Source organism: Cornus florida, unplaced genomic scaffold (assembly GCF_030987335.1).
Source record: "Cornus florida cultivar Cherokee Brave unplaced genomic scaffold, ASM3098733v1 CherokeeBrave_3.0.0_Hap2_Chr03, whole genome shotgun sequence".
Lineage (NCBI taxonomy): Eukaryota > Viridiplantae > Streptophyta > Magnoliopsida > Cornales > Cornaceae > Cornus > Cornus florida.
In genome coordinates, this window is record NW_026775573.1 from 7,983,879 (window position 1) to 8,000,068 (window position 16,190).

The window sequence follows — 16,190 nt, forward strand, 5'->3', positions numbered from 1 at the left end:
ATTTCCATACCTATTAAATAATTATTAAAATAATATTCATACCTAGACCAATCTACCATTTCATTTTATAAAAACTCCTTTGACCTTAATCCCATCCTAGTCAGTTGTTTAATCATTTAAACAACAAATTATAATAAAAGAAATACTCTATTTAATCCCAACCCGATAATGATTTTAATTGTTTAAATCACATATCCAAAATCCAAGTTTTGACAAATCATCCACGTCTTCCCCAATATTATTTTATTAATGTAAAATAATACACTAACCAGTAAGTACTAAACTATTCTCATTTAAGAATATCTAACCCTAATCCAATCCATACATACAACAACCATAGATGATATTTTAATCATCTAACACATAACAACGTAATTATGCTTTGGCAAATCAACCATGCCATTGTAAATATTTTTATTTATATATTGGCAATTCAACCATGCCTCCATAAGTATATTTATTTATACATTGGCAATTCAACCATGCCTCCGTGTATGTATATTTATACATTGGCAATTCAACCATGCCTCCACAGGTATATTTATTCATACATTTAATTAGCAATTCATCCATGCTTTCCATATATGTATTCTATTCATACAAATATTTAGGTAATATATTTAATCATTTGACAATTCATCCATGCCCACACTTTAACCATGAATTAACTTTAAAATTAACAATACGCTAAATCATACATAGCCATCACATGCATATTATACGCATATCATTAATTTAACAACCAGCCTATTAAGATATGCCAAATAAGAATGATAATATTAATCATCTTAAATGATTTATATATATATATACCTACACATATGTTATTTAATGTATATATGTGTTTAACACCTTCTTTAATAATCCTTGATTATTTAAAATCAATATACATACATACATACATACATACATACATACATATATATATATATATATATATATTCATCCTTCCATACAACTCATAGACAAATTAAACTATATATACCCATATATAAATAATTATATATATATATATATATATATATATATATATATATACACACACACTTCCTTCCATAATAAATTATTAATTTATTATATTTACACAAATTAGTGCAACTAAATATGTCAGAAATAGTTTCCTTTAAATACTCCATATTGGTTTAAATAGTTTTCCGACACTTTCTCACTAAAACATAAATATCTCCTAGTAGGATGGGAATCTGATAATGAAATTGGTACCATTGGAAAGAAGACGAAAAATCCTTGAATTTGAGCTCAAGAATGACCCAATTTCGATTTAAAATGACTAAGTTATGACCTTTTTAATTTATAGTGTCGAATTAGGCCAACATAGTTTCCCACGCGCGCCCACGTGCTTACTATGCACTTGCACGCGCTGGATTCAAGCCTCCTTGTGTGCTAGTATTGGCTAAGCTCTTTCAGCTACCGTGAGCTCACCACACTGAATCCATCACTTCCTTTATGCCGCATCCAATGGTCATAAATGAGTGCGCAAGTGAACACGCTCACACTAGATTATTTTCTATTAACTATAATAGATCTAAGGTCCAGATCAGCGAGTGCACCATCTTCTCATGGTCTGCAATACACCAAATAATCCCATAGTTAACCAGACCACTTCTATGGTCCAGATACACATGCGCACCAAAGTTTTATGCGCCGCGATGCACCATATTAATTCACATAAGTTTAATTAATCAAATGGCCCTAATTGGCGTATACACCCTATTATCCTACACCGCGCCGCACTGGATCAATTCTTTATTGTGCCGCCGCTCCACGTGCGCCAGTTACCTAGTATATATATATATATATATATATATAATTATTTTCCTAACAAATAATAAGAAAATAAATCCTAATAAATTCCTAAAAATATCCGAAAAATTCCAGAAAATTACAGAACAATTCTAGAAAATAAAGAAACCATAATTAACTCTCTTGGGTCACAAATCCACCTATAGATTGATTTTAAAATATACATAATACCTATATATATCAATTAAAATCCAATAATCTAAAAATCAAATATAATAGTTTATACTTTTTAATTATTCCGATCTAACCATAATTTTTAAACAAATAAATTTAATTAAAGCCTTGATACTCAAGGTGAAATCCTTATGAGTTCTAAGAGGAAAGTTAGAGAAAACTCGCCTGAAGGTTTCGAAACGAAACCGACGCTTTAAGCTTTAATTATCTCTTCCAATTCCGACGTCCTCCTTTTCAGATCCGACCTCCTCCTTGTCAGCCCTTCCTCTTCCTCTCTCTCTGTCTGTTTTATTTTTCTAACGTGTAAAACCTCTAACCCTAAAGCCTTATGTGTATTTTTATACACCTTAAATTCCAAATCCTATTCCAACTAGTATTATGAATTAAAATAATAATCTTTAAATAATTTATATCTATAAACATATATATATATAAATATATATTCCTTCCATAATTAACTCATTAGTTAATTAAATCATATATACTTATAAATATCAATAAATATATATCTATATATATATCTTTCCATAACAATTATTAATTAATTATATTTATATATTTATAATTAATACAAAAGTGATCATTTAAATAATTAAATAACCACCGGCCTTCATTAAGTAATCCAATAAGGTTTCATACAAACCCAAGACCACATCTTTTGGTCCAACTTTCCTTAAACCCAATCCAATTAATTTAAATAAATAAGATAATTAATTAAATACTAAAATTAAAATAACTAATTACATGAAGCACATAAACAAACAAGAATTTACAACTAAGTCACACAATACCAATAAAATCAACACACCAATAATTCAATCAATAATCAACCACACAAACAATCAATCATCATACATAATCACGAAATATAACTTAATTAAAATAAGATAATTAATCTAGCACTCAATAAAATAAAATAAATCATTGAAAAATAAAATAAAATAATTAATCCTAATTAATAAATCATTTAAAATTATCGGGGTATTACATTCTTCCCCCCTAACAAACGGAATTCCGTCCTCGGAATTCACAAATCCATGAAATAAAAACTTTGATTATTTAATTTCAAATTTCATTATTCCTTTTATCCGTGTGGAAATTAACCCATCCACACATATTCATTATTAGCAGACACATCACGTAATTAGCTAATTCCATATTTATATAATTGATAAATATAAATACACATTAGAGACTCTCACTGGACTAAAGCAGTCTCAACCGGATAGTGGGTATCTCATGTAAAACGCACACAAAGGTGGTTATGAGTCCTCCTTCTACCAGAGCCCACACATCCTTAAACCCAGCTACCCATCTCAATCGGCAATATACGCCTCCATCCTAACCACTGATCCTGAGACTCAAGCTTATATCATGGCCCATATATGTGTGTGTGTATGTATATATATATATATATATATATATATATATATATATATATATATATAATCCATTATATCCACATAAAAGTAAACTATCCAACCATATTATTTCAATGGCATACCATCCAACTATTCCGTTGACCTGACATGAATAAGTAGGACTTAACGCTATGGTTAATCCGTTCCCTTATAAATATATAGGTAGGACTTAACTTCTTTGGTTAATCCGTCCCTGAAATGCCACCGTCCCATACCGGTGTATTAAACCATACAATTCATAAATAAATAGGTAGGACTTAACTATTCCGTTAATCCGTCCCTAAAATACCTCCATATTATTTTATTGGTGCATAAATCCATAAAACCCATACTTCAAAATTAGGGGAAGACTCAACGATTTACCAATACCTTCTAAATCGATGTCTTACCATTTTCCTAATAAGACTCAATGATTTACCATTAGGACACACTAACGGACCGAATATAGAATACAATGAATCCTAAACTTAAGCTCTAAGTAAAAGAGTACACAACGCGGAAGTCACACAACGAAAGACACCCTGGGGACACTTGAACCTGGAGTGCTCTGATACCATTTGTAACGACCCACTCCACCACATGGTATGATATTGTCCGCTTTGGGCCTGAGCCCGCACGGTTTTGCTCTTGGGCTTCACCCCAAAAGGCCTCATACCAATTGGAGGTGACATACTTACATATAAGTACTTCACCTTTCCTCTACCCAGGCGATGTGGGACTGTGCACCCGTAGCTCGCCAGTGTGGTAGCCTGACAGTGTCTCTCGCACCCGCCCACGGCACACCCGCCCACAGGGTCATCACAATCCACCCCCCTTGGAGGCCCGACGTCCCCGTCGGCACACTTCCGGCTGGGTCAGGCTCTGATACCATTTGTAATACCCCCTAATTTTGGAACACGGATTGATCAAGTCCGCGCACAAAATCAAGGGATATCAAAACAATTTAAGTATTTAACAAGCACAGAATACAAAGATGAATAATAAAGAATAAATAAACCGCTGAAGAAAACTAATAAATAAATATTACTTAATGATTCTCCAACAATTACAATTCGGAAATCCCATAACTCAAGGACCCCTTAAAACATTATCCAATAATCCAATACTATTTAAAAGTACACAAGATGAATAGACGAATGACAGTCTCCCAGTTGCGGATCCTCAACCTCGAGACTGGAACCTCTAATAACCTGAAAAATAAATCGTGGGTTAAACCCTACGAGCAAGTTCATTCTACCAGGCCTCTGAAAACCAATAAGCAGATCATCTCTGATCAAAACCAAACCTAATAAAGTTTTAACTTTAATAAAGCACGATATACATGTCTATATATAATTATATATACTATACTAATCACATCCATTAATAGGTTTATTAAATTTCCATACCTATTAAATAATTATTAAAATAATATTCATACCTAGACCAATCTACCATTTCATTTTATAAAAACTCCTTTGACCTTAATCCCATCCTAGTCAGTTGTTTAATCATTTAAACAACAAATTATAATAAAAGAAATACTCTATTTAATCCCAACCCGATAATGATTTTAATTGTTTAAATCACATATCCAAAATCCAAGTTTTGACAAATCATCCACGTCTTCCCCAATATTATTTTATTAATGTAAAATAATACACTAACCAGTAAGTACTAAACTATTCTCATTTAAGAATATCTAACCCTAATCCAATCCATACATACAACAACCATAGATGATATTTTAATCATCTAACACATAACAACGTAATTATGCTTTGGCAAATCAACCATGCCATTGTAAATATTTTTATTTATATATTGGCAATTCAACCATGCCTCCATAAGTATATTTATTTATACATTGGCAATTCAACCATGCCTCCGTGTATGTATATTTATACATTGGCAATTCAACCATGCCTCCACAGGTATATTTATTCATACATTTAATTAGCAATTCATCCATGCTTTCCATATATGTATTCTATTCATACAAATATTTAGGTAATATATTTAATCATTTGACAATTCATCCATGCCCACACTTTAACCATGAATTAACTTTAAAATTAACAATACGCTAAATCATACATAGCCATCACATGCATATTATACGCATATCATTAATTTAACAACCAGCCTATTAAGATATGCCAAATAAGAATGATAATATTAATCATCTTAAATGATTTATATATATATATACCTACACATATGTTATTTAATGTATATATGTGTTTAACACCTTCTTTAATAATCCTTGATTATTTAAAATCAATATACATACATACATACATACATACATACATACATATATATATATATATATATATATTCATCCTTCCATACAACTCATAGACAAATTAAACTATATATACCCATATATAAATAATTATATATATATATATATATATATATATATATACACACACACTTCCTTCCATAATAAATTATTAATTTATTATATTTACACAAATTAGTGCAACTAAATATGTCAGAAATAGTTTCCTTTAAATACTCCATATTGGTTTAAATAGTTTTCCGACACTTTCTCACTAAAACATAAATATCTCCTAGTAGGATGGGAATCTGATAATGAAATTGGTACCATTGGAAAGAAGACGAAAAATCCTTGAATTTGAGCTCAAGAATGACCCAATTTCGATTTAAAATGACTAAGTTATGACCTTTTTAATTTATAGTGTCGAATTAGGCCAACATAGTTTCCCACGCGCGCCCACGTGCTTACTATGCACTTGCACGCGCTGGATTCAAGCCTCCTTGTGTGCTAGTATTGGCTAAGCTCTTTCAGCTACCGTGAGCTCACCACACTGAATCCATCACTTCCTTTATGCCGCATCCAATGGTCATAAATGAGTGCGCAAGTGAACACGCTCACACTAGATTATTTTCTATTAACTATAATAGATCTAAGGTCCAGATCAGCGAGTGCACCATCTTCTCATGGTCTGCAATACACCAAATAATCCCATAGTTAACCAGACCACTTCTATGGTCCAGATACACATGCGCACCAAAGTTTTATGCGCCGCGATGCACCATATTAATTCACATAAGTTTAATTAATCAAATGGCCCTAATTGGCGTATACACCCTATTATCCTACACCGCGCCGCACTGGATCAATTCTTTATTGTGCCGCCGCTCCACGTGCGCCAGTTACCTAGTATATATATATATATATATATATAATTATTTTCCTAACAAATAATAAGAAAATAAATCCTAATAAATTCCTAAAAATATCCGAAAAATTCCAGAAAATTACAGAACAATTCTAGAAAATAAAGAAACCATAATTAACTCTCTTGGGTCACAAATCCACCTATAGATTGATTTTAAAATATACATAATACCTATATATATCAATTAAAATCCAATAATCTAAAAATCAAATATAATAGTTTATACTTTTTAATTATTCCGATCTAACCATAATTTTTAAACAAATAAATTTAATTAAAGCCTTGATACTCAAGGTGAAATCCTTATGAGTTCTAAGAGGAAAGTTAGAGAAAACTCGCCTGAAGGTTTCGAAACGAAACCGACGCTTTAAGCTTTAATTATCTCTTCCAATTCCGACGTCCTCCTTTTCAGATCCGACCTCCTCCTTGTCAGCCCTTCCTCTTCCTCTCTCTCTGTCTGTTTTATTTTTCTAACGTGTAAAACCTCTAACCCTAAAGCCTTATGTGTATTTTTATACACCTTAAATTCCAAATCCTATTCCAACTAGTATTATGAATTAAAATAATAATCTTTAAATAATTTATATCTATAAACATATATATATATAAATATATATTCCTTCCATAATTAACTCATTAGTTAATTAAATCATATATACTTATAAATATCAATAAATATATATCTATATATATATCTTTCCATAACAATTATTAATTAATTATATTTATATATTTATAATTAATACAAAAGTGATCATTTAAATAATTAAATAACCACCGGCCTTCATTAAGTAATCCAATAAGGTTTCATACAAACCCAAGACCACATCTTTTGGTCCAACTTTCCTTAAACCCAATCCAATTAATTTAAATAAATAAGATAATTAATTAAATACTAAAATTAAAATAACTAATTACATGAAGCACATAAACAAACAAGAATTTACAACTAAGTCACACAATACCAATAAAATCAACACACCAATAATTCAATCAATAATCAACCACACAAACAATCAATCATCATACATAATCACGAAATATAACTTAATTAAAATAAGATAATTAATCTAGCACTCAATAAAATAAAATAAATCATTGAAAAATAAAATAAAATAATTAATCCTAATTAATAAATCATTTAAAATTATCGGGGTATTACAATGATCCTCAGATGATGTGTGTGAGAGCCTGAAGTGAAGAACTACTGTGTGTTTTTGGCGGGAAGAAAATTTGACTGAGTTTTATAGAGAGAGAAAAAAGTGCCCAATTTGTTAAGTTGCCCCAAGAAGGTAAGTTCGACAGACCCAATCCTAATTTTTGTAGGACAAGCAACTCCAGCAGCCCAATCCTAATTTAGGACAAGCAACTCCAGTAGCCCAATCCTCCGAAAAATTGTATATGATAGTTTTTAAAATTTTTTACTAAATTGATTTTTTTTTTTTTGGTAAATAAAACACAGTCCAAAAAAAAAAAAAAAAAATTGTTATTACTTTTTCCTAAAGGCTATATCATATAAAATAATACAATATTTATTATAAATTAGAAAAATTAAAACAATATAATACGATATGAATAATAAAAAATAAAAAAATTAAACAATACAATAATATTATTAAAATTAACTAGGAAAAAAGAACAACCACATGGCACTTCTCTCCTTTTTTAAAGAATAATCATATACAATTTTTTTTTTCTATTTAAAAGCACTTTTCTCCTTTTTTATTTTGTACTCTTTTTTTCCCCAAAAACGGCCTTAATGGACGTGATTTCTGCTCCCTCCTCTCTCTCTCTCTCTCTCTCTCTCTCTCTCGCTATATATATATAAAATATGCAACTATGCAAGCCTTCTCTTCTCCTCGCACCACCTAATCTTTCACTGCCATGATTTCAGATAACTTGTATGAACTCATATCGTATATCCAGATTTTCTTTTGGACTTGCCAAGTATCAGTGAATGTTTTCATGTGATTTAGGCCATTTGCTAGTAAAATGGAGAGAACTGTGTTTTATTAATAATATATAGGGCAATTTTTTCCGGGATCATCCACTCACATGTTATGGTGCACAAAATATATCATGATATTAATTTAGATGGTATAATTTTGGGTGTTGGAACCTTTCTATATAGTGAATGTACGTATGTATTAATTACTTAAACTTTCGGGAAAAAAAAAAAATGTATATCCGGACATATGAAACTAAATAATAAGTGATGAATGAAATTGAATTTTAAAAAAAAACAATCATAGGAGACGTTAATTTTTTACGGAGAAGTAAAGGTTAGATGAAATAATCACATGAAAGTTGATGGAAAACCATGCAAGAAAAGGTATATTTGACCAAAAAATGCAACTGATGAGGTTTTCAAATCTGATAAAACCCCTTGAAGTATACAAATAGGTTAGAGATATGAACCTAATAATCATTTTTCTTTCTTTACATCTCCAATGAGTATTAGCATCCGAACTAAAGTCAAGGAATTCAAACAACTGAGCACTTGGTACTTTTGCTAATCAGAATCCAAATTTAATATTTAACGTCATAATTTCCAAAACAAAATAAATGTTTATTATTTTTTAATGTATTAAACTTTGAAGCCACAAAATAGATGTTATATAATTGTAAGATTATTTATTTAATTGTGGCCCATTTGATTTGGACATGTGACATATTACTTGGTGGGTAAGTAAATAGATATCAATTAATATTATTTACTTTTAGTCAACTTATAATTACCTTTTTGGTAATTACTTATTGGAGAAGTGTTTTCTTTTCTTATTCTTTACTTTGATGGAAAGTAGAATCACTACAAGAATTCACGGTATTAGGGACAAAAAAATTTGTTCCTAAAGGTAGCCAAACTGTTCCTAATAACTTTTAGGGACAGCTGATGCATCCGTCCCAATATGTAGCGTCCTAAAAGCCATTTAGGGATGGACAAATTGGGACGGAATAACCTTCCGTCCCAAATACTCATTTGGGACGAAGACAAAGCCACCGTCCCAAATTCTCATTTGGGACGGAACAACTTTCTGTCCCAAATACGTACTCGGAACGGAAAGTTGTTTTGTGCCAAATAAGTATTTGGGACAGAAAATTGTTGTCCCTAACGTGCGCGCCTGTTATTTTATTATTATTTTATTTTATTGGTAATATGTGCGCCTGTTATTTCTGCTATTTCCATTTCTGTGTTTCAACCATCAAAAATATTAAGAAATTGAATTTCATATCAACACAAATAAAGAAGCTAAATTTTAATGACCATTACTTAAAAAAACAATGTACAAATCGCATTTACATAAATTGTACTCAAATAAGTACCAAATAACATAGTATCTAGACATCAATATTTGAAATACATTCTTGTAATAATAAAAGATTAATCATCAAAATGTTGGTGGATGAGTTTGAAATGGTGAGTTTGGAGCAAACAGGCCAAGCATCAGTGGCTGCAAATTATTTAAATGGCTGCCAAAGGGTCTATAAAGTTGTTGCTGCTGCAAAACAAGGGTCGATATGCACCGAACTGTGTGGACATGAATTGAGAAGACAACCTTTGATACTCCAACATACTATTTACAATTGCCTTCAGTTCAATGATAAGACTCCCTCGCATCCAAGTTATCGAATGCCTCTAATGATGATTGAGTCACCATATTGTCCTGCATTATCAAACAAATGAATGTATAACCATCAAATAGAATAAGTGAGTGCAAAGCTAAAATCCAGATAACAAGCAATACCAACAGAATAACAATGTAATCAGTATTTGAAAGTGATACACATATGCTTGAATGCCAAAGTCATTAAAATTTAGAATAACAATGTAAGCAGTATTTGAAAGTGATACTTTGGCAATTCTTAATGCAATTCAAGAAGAATTAGTTGATACATGTGCTTTATAGATTTTCCTCCATATTGCATCAGCAAGAGGCTTATATGTTAAACCATGTTCCAAGTCTAAGATCAAACAATGTACGAGTTAGTTAAAAGAACTGTTCTACATAATAAACTACATGCAAATTTGATTGACTATTTTCCTCAATAGTTTGTAAATCAATTGAATGTGATTGTTTATCTTAACTCTATTTTATGAATAAAAAAGCTTTTATCTTTGCCAGAATAAAACAGAAACCAAAACTAAAAAAATAAAAGGTTTTTTTAAAAAATTATAAATTCTCTGATCCAGCCTTAAAGTTGGAGGCAACTTTTCTTATGACTCGGGCTATTTTTCTTATGCATACTTGATGACTAAGACTTTGCCTTCAGACCTGAAAAAGATGAAGATGGGTATAATGATAACATAAATTACTTAAACATATAGAAGTACCATTATCTCATATAGAATTTTCTACAATCATGATTTATTAAAATAAACTCATAAGATCATTTACTCGAATGAAAATAATCAAACCTACTAAAGTGACTAATAGAACACAAACTTCAATATTTACAATTGAATTAACACAAGCATGTAGGTCACAGTTTGACCTCAATAAGAGAAGTGAAATTTGTTTCTAGAGGTAACATTCAGTACTAATTAATATGAAATCTTGAGCTAGAGAAACATTCCCTGTAATTTGGGTGGCTTTATTTAGCCACTGAGCCCTTAGCCAATAAAACAATAACCTTCCACATCCCAATTTTACTAATTTACAAAGACGTTTGGCACATTTAAAGGAAGAGCAAAAACTTAAAATTGATTATTATCCCTCTTTTTTATATTTTTGTATCCCTGCTTCAATAAAACTAATTTAAAAATAATAAAAATAAAATAAATGACAAAAAAAAAAGCATGTAAAACCAAAATATCCCAATTAATTTCTATCAACTCTCTTTTTCCGTATTTCTAATTCATGATATCAGAATTAAAAAAATGATCTGTTTACTGTTTTATTCATTGTCACTAGATTAATCAATTATCAATCAGTTAAGTTAGGAGAAATTGAAGGTTGCGATGGTAGGAAATCAAACATTTAAGCTTTAAATGGGTGTTCAAATTAAACACACAAAATTGAAGACAAAAACACACAGAGACATACAAATACATATATACACAAATCCTTTCAATGCTTGGAAAGATTACCTTCAGAAGGTTGGAGAACCAATCTATGCCGGCCTCTGTATTTTCTATCTAAACAAAACCTTTCTCCTCTTTTTCACTGTAATTTGGGTGTGTATCAAAGCATCAGGAAAAAAAAAAAAAAAAAAGAGAGTTAAAGAGCTAGAGTTCAGAAAATAGAAACCTGTTTCGCTGGTCGTTGCGAGTTCAGAATTACTGTATCGACACCAGATGTCATTGCAGAATCAGTGAGGGAAAGATCTTCTGTGGCGCCGTTTGTTGTTCGGGTTACAGAGAGAGAAGAGAAAGGTCGTCTAGGGTTTGAGACAGGGAAGAGAGAGATTATGAGGGGGCTAGAGAGATGGGGTAAGGATTTTAATTATGGGGTGACACATAATGCTTTGATCCTCCCAAAAACCCATTTTGTGAAATTTCCTCTTAAATTTTCCCACCATAAGGTTGGCGGGCTTATTTTTGGGTTAATTGGGACCGTAGGCCTCAACCGTCCCAAAAAACCCTAGCTTTTGAGACGGTCTTTAAAATGTCCCTAATTATCCGTCCCAAGTATCCAAAATTCTTATAGTAAATTATGTTACTATAAGGAAAATTGGTCCTCTCTCTACCTTTATAAAAGTGCATATACTCCATCAATTATGTACATTTAATGAAATAACACGTAAAAGTTTTATGTGTGCAAAAGGCCAAGAGAGAGAAACTAGTTTCCACCTTTACCTGTTGACCAGAGTTGCAGATTAATTCGTGACCAAAGGATCTGGACGTTGGACTTAATCTCAACAAGAATTGATATCGTAAATCAAGGTATTTATATCTAACTAGTATTTATTTATGCATTATAGATATGTGAAAATTATAAAGTTCTAAGATATGGGGTTAATGTAAATTTGTAATTAATGGCTTAACACGAATTATTATAGTTTACATGAAATATCAGAGCTAACGGTTTAGGAACTCATTATTTTTCATTAAAGTTGCATAAATAATATGTATAAATTTAAAATTAAATGATTGTATAATCCATTATTTTAGAATCGTATGTTTAGATCAGTCCGTGTGGTTTTTGGGTTTGGGTACCTCAATTTCCGAGCCAAAATTAAATTATGAAAGTTGGTTACTGATACATAGTTTACATATGTGTAATAGTACAAATGTATGCATAATGTGTGTAAGACAAACAACTTCAATACTTTAGGTTATTGATTTTCGTGCATGACTAATAAAAAACATTGAATTAAAATAATAATAATAATAGCATTTGTCTTGCTATTGTTTTATAGAAACAGTCAGTTGTGAAATGATTACAAAGACTCATTATTATTATTATTTAAAAATTAATAAATACAGAAAGTTTGTGTATTTATTTATTTTATTAAAGAGGTTTAAATTATTGTTATAAGTATTTGTCCAATGATTTGAAGATTCTGATTTTAATTTAAAATAAATTAAAATTAAAGTTATTGAATACATAAAATATATGTATTGATTTATTTATTTTAGGAATTTGAATTTCTAGAATAATTTGTGAGTTTAGAAATTTAATATAGTAAATTAGACATGCAAATAACTTGTTATTTCGTACCCAAACATACATACATATTGTAGAATCAATTTTAAATTAATTCAATTATGATCTTTAAGTCCGAAAATAAAATAAAATATTTTATTATGTATATAAAATAAAAGGATATTTTCTGTGAAATTTTGGACTATTAAGTTTTTGAGATCGAAGTTGCTTAAACTTTAATCGACAATTATGAGTTTGTGTGTACAATGTTAAATGGGTAAATTAATAATTAATTAATTACTAGTTAATTTAATATTCATATTATCTGTGGGTTAGTAGCTACCAAAGTAGCCTAACCATAATGGTCGATGAATATTAATTTTAGTAGTAAATATAACTTAATGATGAATTAATTATTGTCTAATTTAATATTCATATTATGTGAAGATTGATAGCTACTAAAGTGTCCCAATCATAATGATTGATGAATATTAATTTTTGTAATAGACATAATTAATTATAAATTAGTTACTATCTAATTTAGTATTCATATTATGTAAAGGTTAGTAGCTACCAAAGTGGCCTAACCACAATAGTTGATGAATATTAATTTTAGTAGTAAACATAATTGCAATATTTCATGAATTATGATACTTATAATTTTTTGTGATATTCATGAATATTGATTTTATTTAATTATGAGAAATAATTCCTCAAAGGGAATTGATTTTCAAGTGATTAAATAAAAATTAAAGGGTAGTATGTATTTTTTTTTTAATTAAGTAAATATAGGATATCCAAATGTAACTTATTTGTTTAATTAAATAATGCATCACCAATAAAGGTATACATATAAATACATGTAAGCATTATTATTAGTATTTTATAGTTGCCACCCAAAGGGGTACTATAGTTATACATTATTTTTATATTTTTAAGTTATACATACGTGTTGTTAACTCAAAGTATTATTGTTGTTAAGATTTTATCTTATTATATTTGTTTTATTACATCCCTTAATGCGCATGCTACATCTGTTTTGATTCTCAATATGACTAACTTCTCATAATGAAATGAGTAAGTTGAGTTCAAAATTTAGATGTGTTAAATCTTAATTTAACATTTTAAATTGAGAAACTTACTGTTATTACTGATAAAAATAGTGAGGAAAAAAAGATTCTCCATAAAGCTTGGGAGAAATTGAACAGATTAAGCATTATGGTTATGCGAATAATTGTTCCTCATAGTGATAGTGCTAAGGAATATTTAATTATAAGAATGTTTTCGTGTTATAAATAAATATCTAAAACGAAAATTATTAATTGATATAACTACTATGGATTTTTTGTTGGTACTCGTACCATGTATGATAATATTTTTAGATGACTAATGTTGCTGCAAAATTGAGAACCTTATGGATGATTGTGAATGGGAATTTTCTTATTCAATTTATTCTCAATTTTTTGTCTATTCAATATGGGTCATTTCGAATTAACACTATTAAGACAAGTGGAAAGTGATTTAATTGACCATTATGTTAATTTATGAGGAGACAAAACTTAAGTAGTAAGGTAATCATTATGTTCATCTGATGACTCAAGAAGTTAGAAAGAAATTTGAGAATAAGTCAGAAAAGACAATAAGTGAGCAACACTCAAAATTAAAAGATTTAGGTCAATCTACTAAAAGAAAGTAATGTAATAATGAAAAAGTGTCATTAATGTATTGAATACTTTTAGAAAGATTACATAACATATAAAGAATGATTCGAAAAAGAAAAGTACATTTTTGGCTTTTGTATATTACGAATTACTTGTTGAAATTCTTTTTAATACATGATAGGTTAACTTAAGTACTAATATTTATGTTTCTAATAGATACAAGAATTTTTTATGGCCTAAACCACAAATTCAAATAAAAATTTCTTATTTATGATAATTGGGAAAAAGTTTTGTTAAAACCATTATGACACTATGTTTAATGTTAAACTGTGGATTTTATTTAAATTATTTCAAATTTTTTTATGTTTATTCAATTTCCCATAATTTGATTTTATTTCAAAACTTTATGCTAATGGTTTTTCATTTAAATTTGATATTATTGTTTGTGAGTTATGGTATTATTATTGATGATTTTTGTAAATTCTAACTTGATAGTTTATTTATTAAAAACCTTTTGATCATAATGTTAGAATTAAGTGTAGCTCTCAATTAATAGAAAATTTATTTTTCTTATGGCATAAAAGACTAAGTCAATATCTAGTGAAAGGTTAGAAAAATTAGTAAATGATGTGATTCTTCTGAATATAAACTTTACTGATTTTGGTGTGTGCGTAAATTGTATTAAGGGTAAACAAACCAAACACACAAAGAAATGAGCCACAATAAGTACATAACTTCTTGAAATTATTCATACAGATATTTGTAGACCTTCTGATGTTCCATCTTTTGGAGGAGAAAAGTATTTTATCGCCTTTATAGTTGATTTTTCACGTTATGGATATATCTATTTGTTGTATAAAAAATCTCAAGTAGTGGGTACCCTTGAAGTATACATAAATGAGGTTGAAAAACAACTAAATAGAAAGTGAAAATCATAAGGTCATATAGAGGTGGTGAATATTATGTAAAGTATGATGAAACAGGTTAATACTCTAACCGTTTGTTAAACTCCTTGAAATGTATGCCATTTATACATGCCACAGCAGAAACGTGTAGCTGTAAGGCGTAATCGTACTCTTATGGGATTGGTTAGGAGTATGTCAAGTAATTCCTCATTACCCCTAATGTTGTGAATATTAAGTAATCTAAAGGGTACAAGTTTTACTATCCGAAACATAGTACGATAATTATTGAAACCGGTAATGTCAGATTCATTAAGAATGGTGAAATCAGTGGGAGTGATAAAAATAAGAATTTGATCATTTCAGAAGTTAGGGTACAAATTTCTTTACCCATAACTTCTAAGAAAATAATTGTTCCTTCAGTTGTTGAACC